At 57.6% G+C, this 5,975-nt stretch overlaps 3 non-coding genes across 3 annotated transcripts in view; all 3 read right to left on the minus strand.

Annotated features, from left to right (window-relative positions):
• The window catches only part of LOC126334016 (large subunit ribosomal RNA), a 4,222-nt gene extending 2,682 nt beyond the window's left edge, over positions 1–1,540 (minus strand). Inside the window, exon 1 of the ribosomal RNA XR_007564516.1 lies at positions 1–1,540. This exon is cut by the window's left edge and continues 2,682 nt beyond it. This is a non-coding gene — a ribosomal RNA (large subunit ribosomal RNA).
• A 188-nt stretch (positions 1,541–1,728) lies between these two features.
• On the minus strand, positions 1,729–1,883 carry LOC126334021 (5.8S ribosomal RNA). Its single transcript, XR_007564520.1, has one exon. It is a non-coding gene; the product is annotated as a 5.8S ribosomal RNA (ribosomal RNA).
• A 355-nt stretch (positions 1,884–2,238) lies between these two features.
• Positions 2,239–4,131, minus strand: LOC126334023 (small subunit ribosomal RNA). Its single transcript, XR_007564522.1, has one exon. It is a non-coding gene; the product is annotated as a small subunit ribosomal RNA (ribosomal RNA).
• Between the last annotated feature and the right edge of the window lie 1,844 nt (positions 4,132–5,975).

The following is a 5,975-nucleotide window of genomic DNA, read 5'->3' on the forward strand; positions in this document are numbered from 1 at the left end:
GGTTTCCCATGAGCGTCGATTCGGGCGCCTTAACTCGGCGTTTGGTTCATCCCACAGCGCCAGTTCTGCTTACCAAAAGTGGCCCACTTGGCACTCCGATCCGAGTCGTTTGCTCGCGGCTTCAGCATATCAAGCAAGCCGGAGATCTCACCCATTTAAAGTTTGAGAATAGGTTGAGGTCGTTTCGGCCCCAAGGCCTCTAATCATTCGCTTTACCGGATGAGACTCGTACGAGCACCAGCTATCCTGAGGGAAACTTCGGAGGGAACCAGCTACTAGATGGTTCGATTAGTCTTTCGCCCCTATACCCAGCTCCGACGATCGATTTGCACGTCAGAATCGCTACGGACCTCCATCAGGGTTTCCCCTGACTTCGTCCTGGCCAGGCATAGTTCACCATCTTTCGGGTCCCAACGTGTACGCTCTAGGTGCGCCTCACCTCGCAATGAGGACGAGACGCCCCGGGAGTGCGGAGGCCGCCGCCCCGTGAAGGGCGGGGAAGCCCCATCCTCCCTCGGCCCGCGCAAGGCGAGACCTTCACTTTCATTACGCCTTTAGGTTTCGTACAGCCCAATGACTCGCGCACATGTTAGACTCCTTGGTCCGTGTTTCAAGACGGGTCGTGAAATTGTCCAAAGCTGAAGCGCCGCTGACGGGAGCGATTATTCCGCCCGAGAGCATCCCGAGCCAACAGCGGCGCGGGTCCGGGGCCGGGCCAGGTAGGTCCGTCATCCGGGAAGAACCGCGCGCGCTTGCCGGGAGCCCGAGCGCCCAAAGGGGCGAATCGACTCCTCCAGATATACCGCCGAGCAGCCAGCCAGGACACCGGGGCTCTGCCCAACAGACGCGAACCGAGGCCCGCGGAAGGACAGGCTGCGCACCCGGGCCGTAGGCCGGCACCCAGCGGGTCGCGACGTCCTACTAGGGGAGAAGTGCGGCCCACCGCACACCGGAACGGCCCCACCCCGCGGCGAGTGGAAAGGCAACCGGACACGACCCCGCCGCGGATTGCTCCGCGCGGGCGGCCGGCCCCATCTGCCGAGGGCGGGGGCCAGTGGCCGGATGGGCGTGAATCTCACCCGTTCGACCTTTCGGACTTCTCACGTTTACCCCAGAACGGTTTCACGTACTTTTGAACTCTCTCTTCAAAGTTCTTTTCAACTTTCCCTCACGGTACTTGTTCGCTATCGGTCTCGTGGTCATATTTAGTCTCAGATGGAGTTTACCACCCACTTGGAGCTGCACTCTCAAGCAACCCGACTCGAAGGAGAGGTCCCGCCGACGCTCGCACCGGCCGCTACGGGCCTGGCACCCTCTACGGGCCGTGGCCTCATTCAAGTTGGACTTGGGCTCGGCGCGAGGCGTCGGGGTAGCGGACCCTCCCGAACACCACATGCCACGACAGGCGGCAGCCTGCGGGGTTCGGTGCTGGACTCTTCCCTGTTCGCTCGCCGCTACTGGGGGAATCCTTGTTAGTTTCTTTTCCTCCGCTTAGTAATATGCTTAAATTCAGCGGGTAGTCTCGCCTGCTCTGAGGTCGTTGTACGAGGTGTCGCACGCCACACCGCCAGCCGGCTGTGCACGCTACCGAGAAAGCACCGGTATGCGAACCGCCAGGCGACGGGCGCGCATCGCACGTTTAAGGAGACGCGGCCGGCCACACAGGCGACCACGACACTCCCAGGCGCCCGAAGCGGGACAAACGCCGCGCGCTTCAGTATACGTAGCCGACCCTCAGCCAGACGTGGCCCGGGAACGGAATCCATGGACCGCAATGTGCGTTCGAAACGTCGATGTTCATGTGTCCTGCAGTTCACATGTCGACGCGCAATTTGCTGCGTTCTTCATCGACCCACGAGCCGAGTGATCCACCGTCCTGGGTGATCTTTATCTTTTCAGTTCTCCACCGTCTCTTTCAAGACAGTTGCAGAGGCGGGACTGAGGCGTTTGACGGCCCCTGTTCCATTACTTTGTGTCCAACGGCCCGACGGCCGATGGGCGTCGTACGGCTCCACACCGGAGCGGACAGGCACTCGGGCGAAAGTCATTCAAAACCGGCGCCAGGCGCCAGGTGCCGCAGGCCAGCCGCTCCAGAGCTTCAGCGCTCGTACCACACAACACCACTTGCGCTAGTTTTGAGAGGCACGCGTGGTTCCGCACGCGGCGCACGGCTACTGCCGTACAGGTAGCGTGTTGCGCGACACGACACGCACATCGAAAGACATGCAGTCTAGTCGGTAATGATCCTTCCGCAGGTTCACCTACGGAAACCTTGTTACGACTTTTACTTCCTCTAAATGATCAAGTTTGGTCATCTTTCCGGTAGCATCGGCAACGACAGAGTCGATGCCGCGTACCAGTCCGAAGACCTCACTAAATCATTCAATCGGTAGTAGCGACGGGCGGTGTGTACAAAGGGCAGGGACGTAATCAACGCGAGCTTATGACTCGCGCTTACTGGGAATTCCTCGTTCATGGGGAACAATTGCAAGCCCCAATCCCTAGCACGAAGGAGGTTCAGCGGGTTACCCCGACCTTTCGGCCTAGGAAGACACGCTGATTCCTTCAGTGTAGCGCGCGTGCGGCCCAGAACATCTAAGGGCATCACAGACCTGTTATTGCTCAATCTCGTGCGGCTAGAAGCCGCCTGTCCCTCTAAGAAGAAAAGTAATCGCTGACAGCACGAAGGATGTCACGCGACTAGTTAGCAGGCTAGAGTCTCGTTCGTTATCGGAATTAACCAGACAAATCGCTCCACCAACTAAGAACGGCCATGCACCACCACCCACCGAATCAAGAAAGAGCTATCAATCTGTCAATCCTTCCGGTGTCCGGGCCTGGTGAGGTTTCCCGTGTTGAGTCAAATTAAGCCGCAGGCTCCACTCCTGGTGGTGCCCTTCCGTCAATTCCTTTAAGTTTCAGCTTTGCAACCATACTTCCCCCGGAACCCAAAAGCTTTGGTTTCCCGGAGGCTGCCCGCCGAGTCATCGGAGGAACTGCGGCGGATCGCTGGCTGGCATCGTTTATGGTTAGAACTAGGGCGGTATCTGATCGCCTTCGAACCTCTAACTTTCGTTCTTGATTAATGAAAACATACTTGGCAAATGCTTTCGCTTCTGTTCGTCTTGCGACGATCCAAGAATTTCACCTCTAACGTCGCAATACGAATGCCCCCGCCTGTCCCTATTAATCATTACCTCGGGTTCCGAAAACCAACAAAATAGAACCGAGGTCCTATTCCATTATTCCATGCACACAGTATTCAGGCGGGCTTGCCTGCTTTAAGCACTCTAATTTGTTCAAAGTAAACGTGCCGGCCCACCGAGACACTCAACTAAGAGCACCCTGGTAGGATTTCAACGGGGTCCGCCTCGGGACGCGCAAGCACGCCTTCGGCTCGCCCCACCGGCAGGACGTCCCACGATACATGCCAGTTAAACACCGACGGGCGGTGAACCAACAGCGTGGGACACAAATCCAACTACGAGCTTTTTAACCGCAACAACTTTAATATACGCTATTGGAGCTGGAATTACCGCGGCTGCTGGCACCAGACTTGCCCTCCAATAGATACTCGTTAAAGGATTTAAAGTGTACTCATTCCGATTACGGGGCCTCGGATGAGTCCCGTATCGTTATTTTTCGTCACTACCTCCCCGTGCCGGGAGTGGGTAATTTGCGCGCCTGCTGCCTTCCTTGGATGTGGTAGCCGTTTCTCAGGCTCCCTCTCCGGAATCGAACCCTGATTCCCCGTTACCCGTTACAACCATGGTAGGCGCAGAACCTACCATCGACAGTTGATAAGGCAGACATTTGAAAGATGCGTCGCCGGTACGAGGACCGTGCGATCAGCCCAAAGTTATTCAGAGTCACCAAGGCAAACGGACCAGACGAGCCAATCCGATTGGTTTTGATCTAATAAAAGCGTCCCTTCCATCTCTGGTCGGGACTCTGTTTGCATGTATTAGCTCTAGAATTACCACAGTTATCCAAGTAACGTGGGTACGATCTAAGGAACCATAACTGATTTAATGAGCCATTCGCGGTTTCACCTTAATGCGGCTTGTACTGAGACATGCATGGCTTAATCTTTGAGACAAGCATATGACTACTGGCAGGATCAACCAGGGAGCTGCGTCAACGAGAGCTGAGCAGCCGGCCGCCCGGGAGTGTGTCCCGAGGGCCCGCGCGAACACGCAAGCGTCCGCTCAATTATTCTGCAAACAGGAGGAGGCTGAGCTCCCCTGCACGATACACCTCGAAACCCTCTCAGGTCCCGGCGGCGCGCAGCGCCGTCCTAAGTACTTGGTCGGGTTCGAGAGAGGCGCAATCGCCCGGAGATAGGCGAGTAGACGCTTTCAGTGCGAACACCCGTGCTCCCAACTGAGCTTGCCGCTGCCGACAGAGGCCCGGGAGCGTGCTGTCGTGGCATTGCCGGCGGGAAACAACACGCGCCACCTACGGTGACCGGCAGCTCCAACGCCAGCGCCACAGAAGGGCAAAGCCCCACTTGGGTGCAGAAGCGAACTCTCCCAGCACAGCGCACGCGCCAACACGTCCGCAGAGCTGCGATACAAACCACCTGCGAGAACCGCCGGGGGCGACCGAGCAGCAGACGGCGTCGCGACGCCGAGTGCCGGGCGGCGGCGCATCCTCAACGCACACAGTCCGCAATCGGACCAGCACACTGCAGATGTCCACCGCGCTTCGCACCGGGCTCGGCAGAACCCACTTTGGCCGCCTGGCGCCGCGCGCCGGGTGCGCCGGCGCGTAGCTGGGACGCCAGCCGGGCCCGTCGGCCGGCGCTCCTGCCACTGGGCGCCCCCCACCAGCCGGCTGTAGTGCGTGCGCTCACGCAGCGCGCGGCCAGCACGCCGGGCGGCCCCCCCTCACCGGCCGGGGACTGTCCCACCAAGCCACAGCCTCGTATCGCTTCATACCCACATGGCCAACTCAGGTTCGGGGGCATGGCGGGTACCGCCGAAACAACCGGTTCACAGATGTACCGATCGTCGCTATCACCGATGCACCTGCAGCGCGAACAACCGCTCAACAACTGATTTCCAGTTCATTTGCGGATCTTTGGCAGCAAACGTATACGTCAATCTACATTTGCGAAATCTACGATTCTGGCATGCCTGCATGTTATGTGTCACGACACGCTACATCAGCCCACATACACACTACGGCATGTACACGAGAGAACACGTGGAAGATGGTCCGCGCACGTGTGCAATGTCCCTTGCGCGGTCGACTGTCAACCGGCCTCTGTAGCATGTCGCAGATGTGGAACGCGGTCCACCGTGGTATCATGTTGTGTGGGGCAATACGATTAAATAGGAAAACCCTCGTCGCTACATCAACAGACGGCTCACGCTGATTCCCGGCAGAGGGAGGGGGGCCAACATGCAATACTTTCGTCCGTACCTACCACATGTCTGTACGGCGTAAAACAGTGCAATCTCGCTGTAATGGGGAGACGAGACAAGTAGCATCGTGCACAACATATGGCCCTTATGATTCGCCATTGTAGGGCGCAGCCGGTGTACGGTCAAGCATGTGCCACATTATGTCACTCAGTACGTAACGACGGATGATCAGTGTGGGTTACGCGTACATCAGCGGACAGTCCACACAGGCCGTACCACAACGTACACTGACTGCATCGACAACCGAATGCAACTGAACAGCTGCAAGGCTCATTTCACAAACAAACGCCTGACCGACCAGCTTGGAAGGGCAGGAGGGGAGGGCGATAGTCGTTCTGTAGCGTTACACCCTTCCAGTGGTTAGCGGGACTGTGTAGAAAGTACGCAACACTCGAAAGACATTTACGTGAGGGTACGCACCTTGGCATCGAGAAATACACATGACACCAGAGGATCCAAGCAGTGAACTATGTTTCAGAGGGTTGCTTGTTAGGCAAAGCTACATCCTGTGACGTTTACATGTGACAAAACACGCGAATCTAGTGT

The sequence above is a fragment of the Schistocerca gregaria genome, unplaced genomic scaffold (genome assembly GCF_023897955.1).
Source record: "Schistocerca gregaria isolate iqSchGreg1 unplaced genomic scaffold, iqSchGreg1.2 ptg001676l, whole genome shotgun sequence".
NCBI classification, from domain to species: domain Eukaryota; kingdom Metazoa; phylum Arthropoda; class Insecta; order Orthoptera; family Acrididae; genus Schistocerca; species Schistocerca gregaria.